The sequence below is a fragment of the Mesocricetus auratus genome, unplaced genomic scaffold (assembly GCF_017639785.1).
Source record: "Mesocricetus auratus isolate SY011 unplaced genomic scaffold, BCM_Maur_2.0 Super-Scaffold_100676, whole genome shotgun sequence".
Taxonomy (NCBI): domain Eukaryota; kingdom Metazoa; phylum Chordata; class Mammalia; order Rodentia; family Cricetidae; genus Mesocricetus; species Mesocricetus auratus.
The window spans coordinates 50,515,095-50,528,390 of record NW_024429266.1 but is presented as its reverse complement, the minus strand read 5'-3'; positions in this window follow the sequence as shown (position 1 = coordinate 50,528,390).

Sequence of the window (13,296 nt, the reverse complement as noted above, 5' to 3'; positions counted from 1 at the left end):
GGGGGAGGGGACTGTATTGTTTGGCTTTCTGTTTTTCCTTTTCTCACACTTCCGCAGCTCAGTGACCAGTTCTACTTTAATCGTGTGTGTGTGTGTGTGTGTGTGTGTGTGTGTGTGTGTGTGGTCTTTCGCCCCTTCCCTAAATGCTTGGTTTGACTTGCATGTGTTGAAGAATGGAAGAGAGGAGCCCTTCCTAGAACATGTGGGCCACCTGCTCGAGCAGGTTTGCTGACATCATTTTGAAGGGCAAAAGTAGAATTGTGAGTTGTATAATGCAGAGCTGGTTGCTGAGGTGTAAAGCTGTCGATAACTTCTGAGCCTTCCTTTCAGAATACCCACAGATGTTATCTATCACATGCAATTTTTCTATGTTCAAGCCGCAGTTCTCAAGACCAAACCCTCCTCTTCTGTTATTTTATAGTCATATCTCATTTAACTGTGGAGAGTGTCTTACTTATGGTACTGTGAAGTATCACCATTTAAACATTGTGACTTGCAATTATATTTAGTAACTAGTTCTTAATTTAAGGACCTTTGAAATATTTGAAATGTTAACATTTGAAATATTTAAATACGCTAATACTATTCACCTCATATTTAAGTATCCCCCCCAATGTAATACTTAAAATATATTTAAATAAAGAATGAGTTAAGATTTTCTGAGGCTTGGTAAATATCCAAATTGTATGCAACCATTAGGCAATCCCCAGCATTGGAAACAGATGTGAAAGCTGTTCTTTCTCTGCAAGCTTCCTGTAGGAGAGATGTGCTTATTAACAGACTTAGAAAATCACTTGAAATTCCAAGCCAGGACAACTGACACTTGAAATTGTTGTGTTTTTAAAAACTTTGTTCAAAAATATTCAGAAGCTATTATTAACAATGATAGCTGTTAAGATTGATGACCATGTAGCTCCTAAAAAGACTCATTCTCCACAGAAGTCAGAGTGCTGTTCTTGGGGACTGTTTTTACATATCCAAAGTAGAATTTTTTGGTATATAACATGAAGCAGGACTCTGGATTTCTTGATTAGAAGATCTTTGAAGGATTTAAGTTTGCCTGGCACTACTGACTTGTTTTCACTCTCCTTTAGTAGCTTTTTAAGATTGTCACATAAATTGGTTCTTTCACTTGGTGGCATAGTGATATTATCATTTTTTCCTTTTGGTCTATTTTTGAGACAGGTTCTCAAACATGTGATCCTCCTGCCTCAGCCTACTGAATGCTGGGCTTACAGGTACGCATCACTGCCCCAGGCTCACTCTAGTCTAGCAACCCAACTAGTTGTGCAGTATTTTCTCTCTTTTAATTTTTGCTGCTATTATACCAGTGTAGCTTGCAGGCAGATCACTGTTTGGGGAAGTAGAGTTTGTACTTGAGTGAGAATGATGACTTTGCTCACTCAGTAGTGTGCAGAGTACCCCCTAGTCCAGTGGTGCTAAACCTTCCTACTACTAATCCAGTTGTGATGACCTCCCCAACCATAAAATTATTTTCATTGCTACTTCATAATTGTAATTTTACTACATGTTGTAATATAAATATCTGATATGCAGGATATTTGATATTCGAACCTTATGAAAGGATCATCCAACCTCAAAGGAGTCAAGAGCCACCAGTTAAGAACCTCTGTTCTACAGGCTTGGAAGAAAATGCCTTTATTTGCTGAGCCTTCTTGGTGGTGTAGTGTTCGGCTCTTATACTTAATACTGGCAATTGGAACTCTTTTACTTGTCCCTTGTTCAGTCAGGGTGGCTAGGGTTGCTCAGAGCTTTTAATCTAGTTAATCTTCTGGTTGGACACCAGTTTGATTTCTCCATGTTCCATGACTTAAGGGCCTCACCATCAGCTTGTGGCAAGTAACCAAGAGCCGTGGAAATAGCTTGTAAGTTTTGAAAGGATGCATGTGACCCCCTTGGCCAATGACTCAACAAAATGTAGCCCATCATTGACACTGGAGGTTTTCCTTGGTGGCACAAGATGTCTAGTTTGGGCATTGTCTCTCTCATTACATGGTGATTCCGTTCACATTCCTTTTGTGCGTGTATATTTTGGAAAGCTTCTACAGTAGTGGGCTTTCATATGGCTGCTCAAAAGGTCTTCAGTGTTCTTCCTCCCTCCCCATATTCTCTCCTCTATCCTACCTCCAAATCTCCATTTAATCCTCCTCTTCCAATTTCCCCTTTACCTCTGTAACACTATACTCTATTTTCCCTTCATTGGAAGATCCCCTTTACCCCTGGTTTCTTACTAGGTACCTAACCTCAGTAGTTATTCCAACTAAAGACCACAAATCAAAAGCAAATTTTCTCTTATATGTAGATATCCAGCCTTTTATTTTAAGAATGGTGTTACACCTCCTAGGTTGTAGAATAGTCTTTATATTCTTAGTTTATGGAGATGTCTTTGCAACAACATATGCTGGATATGTGAATACTGTCAACTATTTTCTTTCTGTATTGGTTGAGAAGAATCCCTCTCTTTTAGTCCATATTATTAACCATATGCTTCCTCTCAAAAGTTAACATAACATTGAATCCCTAGATTAAACTAAATTCATTATCTTCAAACATGTCTCACTGGTTTCAACATATTAGTAGTTCTTCCCCATCCACGCACTGAGGCTTTTCTATGCCAATATCCTTTTATGAGAGCCTTTCTCTTATAGTTATTTACCTTTGAGCATGTACTTCACACACCTGTGTGATTCTACAGCAAAGACCCAACAGGGTCTCCTCTCTCTGTATCTCTTCTCTACCAATTATTGTTTCATTCTACAGCTTCTTCAAATTCTGTCCTTGTCTCACCACCTCTGTGAGGATACCACTTGCTGATGAGACTATTTCATTGCTGCCATGAGCTCCAGGTGGTGACCCAGCTTGTGGTTCTCTTCTTTGATGAATTGTGGTCTTTCTCTGTGTCAACTGAAAATTGATATTTTATTGTATGTGTTCAAATTTGTTGATATGACAAGACAGTGAACAAGCTAGTAAGCCTTTTCTGAGATAGCTTTTGTCCACATTTAAAAAGATGATTTCTATTTAGGTTTTTTTTTTCAGACAAAATCCTTTATATCAGTTTATACACACTCTAGTCCTTAGCATTATGTTGGTAGGCATTTTTCTCCAAAAGCTCATACTAATAACAATCTTTTCTTCCAGTTCATTCAAGCTCCCTATAAGTTATATTCCTGAAGGTACCAGTATATCATTATTTTGACCTAAGTTTTATTTAATCATTTTCTCATTTAGTTACTTACTTCTAGATAAGTCTATTGACTTTCCATACCAGTATAGTAGAAATTAATTACTTTCAGCAGCATAAGTAAGAATGTTAAATAAACCATAGTCAAGACCCTGACACATTTAATCCAAACCCTTGAAAGACAGAGGAAGGCAGATTTTTGTGAGTTCAAGGCCACCCTGGTCTACAGAACTCAGCTACATTGTGAACATGTCTTAAAAACAAAAAAACAAGCAAACAAACAACAAAAACAAAATATTTCAAACCCTGGATCATGACCCTTGAGATAATTGCTGGGACTAGAAAGATCCCACTCCTGTCTTCCTGTAGATTTGGATAATCTGTACACAGCACAAACTTCCAGATTTACAAATATGAAACACAGTTCACAAGTGGCAATCCTCGGACCCCTCAGGCATAAAGTGAACCTGGGCTTACTTTTCAAGGACATATAACTACTATAAAAAATATCCAAGTGGGGATAATTTAGAAGAATTAAAACATTTACAGAAAGTTTACTCTTTAAGAACTGGGAATAAAGCAAAGCAAATTGAGATTTTGATTAAATTATTAAACATATTTAAAGACTGAAAGAAAAATATGCTGTATAGATATGAGAGAATTCATGAAGACAACAGTGACAAACACTTTCTGGTTATGATCCAGGTAATTGTAACTTCACTTTAACTGAGGTGTTTTTGAGGAAGCCCCAGAGCGTTTTCTTAACTACCCCATTGTTTGAGATTGTTCTTCTATTACTCCTTTCTAAGACCACAGTGATCAGATACAGTGTGTATTGCTTCTAGTTGCCATGTTAGTAACCAGGGAGGAAATGGAGTCAATGACTAATTTTCACTGACATGAACTTCATTTTCATATTGATACTCAGTTCACCCTATTCCCTTGGAAACACACATCTTGTTTCATTCATCTTGGAATCTCCAGCTTTTAATGGATCAGGTTCACAGTAGATATGTAATATCCTGGTTTTAAGTGGAATTAAATAGATCATCTTTAGTTCAAGACAGTAAATCTTTGGAAGGCTATTTTATTTTACATCTAGGTTAATAATCTTTGATTTAGGAACAATCAATGAATTGTCTCTTCTTTTGGAATAGCCCTACATTACATTAATTACGTTACATTAAAGATACAGAATGAAAATAAAAGCAAAGAGGTTGCTATACTAATAGTTCAGTAAACGTGGACTCTGAAGTTATAGTGGAAATGTGAGGGAAAAGCTCAAGCAAGAAGCCAAGGATTAATTTGTAAACAAATCCTGAAGGAAGCTAATCCTGTACTCATATCTGCACTTAAGCATGGGTAAAATTCTCAGAGCACAGGAAGGTTCTATTGCATGTAGTTCTAGAAGATCTGGAAACCATGAATCAGGCCAGTATTTGGTCCCTCTTTTTCCATGGCCTAAATCACCTAAATGTAGACGGTTTTACCCAAGAATAGCCTCATTCTTTGTTTGTTTTTCGAGACAAGGTTTCTCTGTGTAGCCTAGACTGTCTCCAGTTCAGAGATCCGCCTGCCTCTGTCTCTTAAGTGCTGGAATTAAAGGCGTGCACCACCACCACCCAGTGCGAAGTCTCTCTTTTTATACAAGGTCCACTAAGGAAGCACTGTGCTAACACTAAACATCATTATGTATTTTGGTTTTTAAGTGGAATAATATGTAGGAAGCAACTGACATTTAGTTTGTTCTGGTGATTGTTCACACATGTATTTAATGATTTTGAAAATGTTAACAGCAGGAAAGAATTTTGAGGTCATTTAAAAGTTTTTTAGATTTAAATTATTTGATAGAATTCTCTACAAATTTGACCCTAAGCATATTGTAAAGCGGGTTGTGATATTGTCTCAGTGAGTTAGATATTCTGAGCTGTGTCTTCAGCAACACTGAAATTGCAACCTCATTACTTGCCTCTTATTTTCTTGTTTGTCTTCACTGCCCTGTGTTGCAGATTGAACTTTTTAAGAACGTTTCTCTGCTTGTCACATTTTAAATGTCAACAGGCTAGTATTTATATAATTGGCTTCTCCCTTCTCTTTCTTTTCAACTTATTATACACGTCCCTTAACATGAAAAGATTTCTTTTTCTCTGGACAGTAAGAAACAAAACAAAACAAAAACCCTTCAAGACAATTAACCATTCAGCTTTGTTCAGAAACATCTGACTGTGTCTTGTGCAATCTTTTACTCTAAGGCAAGATTTTGGCAGTAAATTTAATTTCAATCAATTGTATTATGCTTGGGATAAAATGCAAGACATTTTGTGATTGTTTTTCATTCTGATGTCTTTGATTAGCAACTACATGTAATTGGGCGAAATAAACAGTTATGCTACTCAGAATGGATGTGGGGGCAGTATTACATTTGCTTCTTTTACAAACCATATTTTATTCCAAATATGCATGAGTGTTTTTTAAAATGTACATCTTGAGCACACTTGTAGGACAGGTATGCATTTTAAGTCTCTGAGGTCTGGGCATCTTAGGAGTTATGTGTTGCTAAAGGGTGACTGGAGAACTTTTTCCTAGACTAGCAAAGCCCCACAGTTGATTTCGCTTCAGCAATCTGATGCATGGAAAGTGAGAGTATCAGAAGTTAGGGAAGGTGTACAAGGATTGCAGCTAGCTTGTTTTGCTTTCTTGGTTTAGGTGGAAGAGATAGAAAAGTGACCAAGCAGTAAATTTCCTGACCTTTTGAAGGTAGCCAAGAACCTTAGACTGGAGAAGACCTGGGCCTAGGGGAAAGGCAAATTTATCACCCTGCTAAAGGAACACAGCAATAAGATGACTTTTAATGACCACTTGCTATGCTTATCATCAATACCTCGCTTGTTCATCCATCATCAGAGAAGCTTCCTCTTGTGGTGGATGGGAGCTAACACAGAGACCCACAAGTGGACAGCTTGCAAAGACTGAGAGACCTCAGAATACTCAGTCCTAAGTGGGATGATGTCATCAATCCCCTATCCTTGGGGCTCAGGGAATCGTGTAGAAGAGGAGGCAGAGAGATTGTCAGAGCCAGTGGGAATGGATGACAGTGTTTTCCAGACATAACAGAATTGGCACATATATGAACTCACAGAGACTAGGAGTATCCACGGTGCCTGCACAGGTTTAAGCTGGAATGGAGTCCAGGCACTGAGAGGGGGAAGAGGCCACTGGCTCCCATCCTTAACCAAGATGCTACCTCCAATGGACAACTGTTTATAAAGCAAAATAATCAGCTTCCTCCAGGGGAGTTTCACTGTGTACATAAATTACCCCTGAGGGTAGGCTCCAGCCCCATGCCCAGCTAAAGATGAGCAACACAAAACAAATGTAAGATATTTTTTGTCTAGTATTGCTTTGTTTGGACAGTTTTTGTATCATGGGTCTTTTGCTTGTCTTATAGCTTCTAATTTTGTGTTTTTGTGGGTTTTGCTCGTGTGTGTGTGTGTGTGTGTGTGTGTGTGTCTGTGTGTCTGTGTGTCTTTCTGTGTGTACGGTTTTTGAGCCTTTTCTTTCTTTGTTTTTATTCTGATTTGCCTTCTTTGTTTATTTTCCTGTTTTTGTTTTCTAAACAGAAAAAAAGGGGTGTGGAGTTGGATTGGTGGGGAGGTTGAGAGGAATTAGTGGAGGGAAAATCACAAGCAGAATATAGTATCTGAAAAATTATTTTACTAAATGCATTGAATGAAATAAAAATTCGAAACAGAAGAATCTGGAGAGTAAGTAATTAACGAGAAAATTTTAGAACATGCTTTCTTTATAGATTGCAAATGGTGGCTGTGTTAAAATAAGAGATAATTAACTGAGACACTTAACCCCCACCCCAGAAACACAGCTGGAAGTACCCATTAATGTTCAAACAGAGGACAACTTTCTAAGCTTTCACCATCCACATTCTGCATAGGGCACCAGTTAGAGTGATGTGTGCTTAGCCACCTTGCATGTGGACTCCTAGGGCTGGAAGCTCAGTGTGTGTCTAGAATTGTGCCCATTAAGAACAGGTAGAGAACTTTTCTGGAAGCTTCCCCATCTTTGCCAGTCAATGGAAAGGGCTTGTGGACCAAAGAAGGTCTGAGGACAGGTGAGTGTGATGAAAAAGACAGCTCTGTGACACTGAAATCTCCTCCTCATGGCAAAGGAAGAAAGGTTAAGCAAATGGTGCTGATTGAGTTGAAAACTATGGCACAAGTGTCTTGGCTTTGGTGAAGACTCATAGTAGATGGCAATAAAGTGGTAAGAAAACAAGCAGAAGTTATCGTGTGGAGAGGTGTGAAGCCTTGAGGAATCCAAGGCTCCAACAAGCCTTTTGTAAGGTCTTGCTTGCCTTAGCCACTAATTGAGCTGGGCACTGTAGTATACTCCTTTAATCCCTTATCACATAAATTATAACAACCAGTTGGATTAAATCTCACAATAATCATAATTGTTTAGAAAGCTTTCATTTATGCCTACCCTATTTCTTCAGTTATTGATTTAGATAATTATCACAAACACTTAAGTTTGGGGAGTAAAGAAGTTGACTTTAATAACTGTGTTAGTTAGCTCTTTTCATTACTACAACAAAGCAGCTAGCTTTATATATAAGAAGTGAAATTTTTGTTTTAACAGCATCCAGTTTTGGAGCTTCAAAGTCTAGAATTGGGAAGCCCTAGTTTAGCCGAATGTCAAGAGTTATGGATAGCAGCACATTATATTGTTCAGGAGAAGATCTTCCACGACCAAACAGGAAGTCAGAGTGAGACAGGGCTTCCATAATCCTCTCTGGGGAATAACCCTAGTGAGCTAAGCATCTCCCACTAGGCTCTAGCCCACATATGTCTGCTACCTTCCTGAAGTGCCACCCTCCAGATCTTCAATCACTTGGGCCATTGGTAAACACTCAAATCACACCAAACCATGGCAAGAACTGAGCTTTTTATATCTAACTTGTATTGGTGATGAAAACTACACCAGCATCCCTCACATCTAGTTTGTACTTTATGGAAACAATTGACATAATCAAGCAAACTCGTCCATCTCATCTCTTCTTAGCAAGCAATTTTGTGGAAGGTGACTAATTTTGACCAAATTTGTTTCTAAACATTAAGGGACCCACTTTGAATTTTGAGCTACATAGCAATCTGCCATCTTGAAATGTTTTTTTTTCCTCTTGGCTTTATTGTTTCTGGTTTTCATTTCTTGATCAAAAACTGGAAAAAAACCAACAAATAACAATATGAGAAGAGACCCAATCATCCCTTTTAAAGTAAGTTAACGTTATTTATTAGGCAATATATTTTTATCATAGCTCTGATTCTTTTTTAATGCCTGGGACTGAGGTAGGTGTTAAATATATGAATGTTAAGAGCAAATGACATTCCCATAAACCACTAGAATCCCAGTAAATCTAAATAAATGTGATGTTTATTACATGTGTGTATTTCTCTTGTTTCTTCAAAGGAGAGATGGTAGGATTATTTATATTCCTTGTCAAGTGATTTAAGTTAACTTCTATCAATCAAACAGCAACATCAGGTTTTACTAATTGTCAATAGAACTTTCTTCATCTTTCCCCTCTACAATAAACCCTCTGATTCTTTTTTTTAAATGTTTTATTATTATATGTTAGTTACACATAATGATTGGTTTCATTGTGACACTCATATGTGTACATAATGTATTTTATTCACATTCACCCTGGTGCCTTCTCTTGCCCCCTTCTTTTTGCTGATACTTTCCTTTATCCTCTTCCTCTTTCCAACTAGCCCCTTCTACCTTTATGTATTTTTAGTGATCCAGGAAGTTCCATCAGGGCTTTTTACAGGAACATAGGTGGAAGTTTGTTTACAGGATCATGTGCATTTTATATCCACCTACCATTAGCTGCTTCTAAATTCACAGAAAGGAGTAGGACCCAATGAGCCTCTTCTTTCACAACAGGGTGTTAACAGATCCAAGTTTGTGGAGATCTTATGTGGATAATCATAGCTGCTAAGAGTTCAAGAGTGCTACAACCATGTTTTTCCTGGATGGTATCTTTCTACGTTGATCCCCATACCTATTCCTCAACCTTCCTAATGCTGTGACTCTTTAATACAGTTCCTCATGTTGTGGTGACCCCCAAGCATAAAATTATTTCATAACTATAATTTTCTACTGTTACTAATCATAATATAAATATCTGCTATGCAGGATATTTAATATCAGGCACCTGTGGGGGTCATGGCCCACAAGTTGAGAATCACTGCTCTAGTTTGTATGTGCTTCCTGGCATTTCTGTGTTATTTACAGAGTCTTGGAATATTATAGATAGCCTAATTATGTCTGACCATTTAACAGTCATTTGCTCTCAGTCCTTTGACTAGTTATGAGTCTCAGCAGTCACCACTGACCACTGCAAAAAGAAGATCCTCTTACCAAACCTTAGAACAGCACTAATCATTATTTACAATTTGACAATCCCATCATGTTTCCTTATCAAAATACTAATAGCAGCTTCCCCACTAGAGTCTATGACCTCCCAAGGCATGGTCTTTGAACCAGATTACAGTACCAGATGAGAATTCTCTTCCTATGGAGCAGGCATCAAATCCAATTTACAACAATGACTGGTTACTCTAGTAAAAGACTTGCCATTATTGCATCAATGAGCTCATTTTACCTGGTCAGTCAGTATCATTATGTCCATAATTAAGTAAGAGTAGTGAGATAACAACTCTCCTGTAGCAGCCTTCATAATACCTTCTGTCAAAATGAGGTCTAGCAGCTGGTGGGAAGCTCTCATCTCAGTTTTAACTTGATTTCTCTGTGTTCTGGAACTGAGCTATGTGAGTCCTTAAGCAATAAAGTCTTACTAAGAGCTGTAGCAATTATCTGTATTATTTTGTGGCCTCTAAGAGGCCTCCTTAGCCAACAAACAGGGAGGTATTCTACCCTTTGCATGGGATCTTTGTTTAATAACCTGTGGTTTCTGGGATCATCATTATTCATCCATAAAGGGCAAATCCATCCAAACCAGTTTTTTAAAAAAGAGGTTTAGGTTTGGGTTTTTAGTTAGGTTTTAGGTTTTAGTTTATTTATTTAGCATCAGATTTTCTTATTGCTTTTTCATATACCTTTTATTTGGGATGGTTTACTCCCCTCTCATTCTGTGTATATAATGTATAATAAAACACTATAATTGGCTGGGCATTGGTGGCGCACGCCTTTAATCCCAGCACTCGGGAGGCAGAGGCAGCCGGATCTCTATGATGCCAGCCTGGTCTATAGAGAGAGTTCCAGGACAGCCTCCAAAACAATACAGAGAAACACTGTCTCGAAAAACAAAAACAAACAAAACAAAGCAAAAAACACTGTAATTGTAATTTCTATCAGTGGGTCTAGACAATAGGTCCTAGAGATAAAATATCCATAAATTGTAAAGCAGTTCTCCTTTCCTCTGTTCTGTTTGAAACACTTAAATCTTGTTACTTTAGATTCAATTAAATTCAATTAGTACTTGGCAGTGGAAGGCAACAAATTGAAACTCACATATTATCCCAATCATTCACCAAGATGGGTTTCCAGAAGGAAATATCAATGAATTAAAAAAATAAGTACTTTTAGGAAAAATTGAATCTGGGTTCACATGGGGATACTGATATCTATGTTCCTGACTTTAAAATCCTTTGTTAAGGGTTTTGTCTCTTAATAAAGTTAAGTTAGGCTTAACTGAGATTTATTTTTTTATTTTTTTAAAAAATCAAATTAAACCTGGTGGTTATAATGTGCCCTCATCATTTGAATGAAGAGACATTTCCTTTTAAAGAACTGGGGGAAAAAGTAAATAAAAAGAAGTCAAATAACCACATCAATCAATGAGCTAATGAAATAAATTGCTAATTTGCAAAAGATGAAATACAAATGGGCAATAAATGTGAAAAAATGTGGAACCTCACTAGCCATCAGAGAAATGAAAACCCATGCTACACTGGAATGCCATCTCACATCAGTCAGAATGGCAGTCAGAAGAAATAATAAATGTTGGTAAGGCAGTAGGCAAAAGAGAGCCCTTTTCCTCCGAAAGTGGGAATATAGACTAGTCAGTCAGTACAGAAACCACCATGAATGTTGTTTACTAAAGAGATCTACCATGTAGCCTGGTATACCACTGTTGGATGTTCACCCAAAAGACTCCAGTCAACGTTTCACAGAGATAAATATCAGTATTTATTGCATAAGTATTCCCTTTAGCTAAGTTATGGAATCAACCCGTCAGCAGAAGAATGCAGAAAATGTGACTTGTGCATATGATGGCCTTTTTCAGCTGTAAAGAGGAATGAAATTTTGTCATATGCAAGAAAATGAATACAACTGGAGATAACCATATTAAGTGAATTATGCCAGTCGCAGAAAGAAAAATACCACATGTTTTCTATTATTTTGTGGTCCCAGATTTCATGTACAGATGGGATGAAAGTTGACAGTGTCTAGGGGGACAAAGGGAGGTAACAGGAAGACAGAAGGGCAAGAGGTGGAGGTACCGGGGTGTGGAGGATATGTTTAAGTGTATTACACATCTGTATCACAACGGCCTTATGTAACCTAGTATAATAAAAAATAATGACAATAGACATAATAATGAATGCATTCACATGGTTTTATGCTCTGGAGGTGTATGGTTCAAACACTTTTTATATTCATTCTGGAGACAATATGGCTGATGGCTTCTTGAAAGGCTAAACATCCCCCAATAATTCAAATTCAGGGCATTATCATCTATTAGCTTTGCTGTAGTAAAACTAGCCTAGAGGTTCTCCTGAAAGTTCACTCTAATACAAAAGGCCTTTGCAGCTGTGAGAGATTGGCCAATGAGTGGGCAGCTGAGTGAATGGAGCCATGTTGTATGTAAATATGTGACACAAAGGCCTGGATCAAAACAGAGTTCTGCACAACGTATTTCAGAGACTCTTAATGCCACATGAATGTTTCCAGTTAAGGTCTGTCTTATTTCAATCATTGTGAGTGAGGACCCTCAATCTGCAAACCATGAACAACCCCAAGCCCTCTGCTTACTCAGAGCTGGAAGATGTAGACTGAGAGACACTTTCTGAAGGGAAGCTGTTGCCTAATCGGGAATGTCCCTGTGGCTGGTCCCTAAAGCAGCTGTCCTCAGGAGAGCTCTGCCAAGTGCATTTGATCAGCGTTCCTGGGCTTCTGGAACCACATAAAGCAAAGCCTGGGAACCAAATCACAGGATGGGCTAAAATTGGAAACATGCATTTTTGTCATCACTATTCAATATAACTCACTTTTATTGGGAATAGGCTGAAATTAGAAAAGTCATATTCACTTCAGAATCGAAGAAATGTTCATGGCTTGAATCAAACACTACAGAGCATAAATCCTGCTGGAAATTGACTAATCACTCACTAGGAGAATCAAGAAAATAGGCAAATGAATCAATATTGTTTTGTTGATGCTGGTAGAAATCCTTAAAGTCCCAGTGTCACCATCAGCAGCAGCAGGAACAGCACCATCATCTGCTCTATAAAACAAAAACAGTTCCAAGCAGAAATAAACAAGATTTCTCTGAAAAGGAAGAATACCAAACAGTGGACAAATGGGATTATACAAAATTCAAAAGCACTGTTATAGCAAAGGGCACTATTCTCACAGTGAATGAAGAGTCCACAGAGTGGGAGGAATCTAGTAGTTACACCGCAGACCTATATTACTATCTAGAATGTATAAATAACTACAAAGATTAAAACCCCAAAGACCCCACAGCCAACAAATACACTAATGAACTTACTTTAAAGTTCTCTAAGGAACAACCAGAAATGGCGAATAAACATGTTTCAAAGTGTTCAATATCCTTGGCCACAGGGGAAATGCAAATTGACCTACTTAGCAAGTCAGAATTAAAACAAATGCTGGCAAAGATAAGGAGAGGGGAACATTATTCCCTGCTGGTCAAAGTGCAGACTGGTGCAGCCACTAAGGAAATCTGTGTAGATGCTTTTCTCAAAAACGAAACGGAATTACCATAGTTCCCCACTATAGCAGGGAGACTCTGTATCCTCACA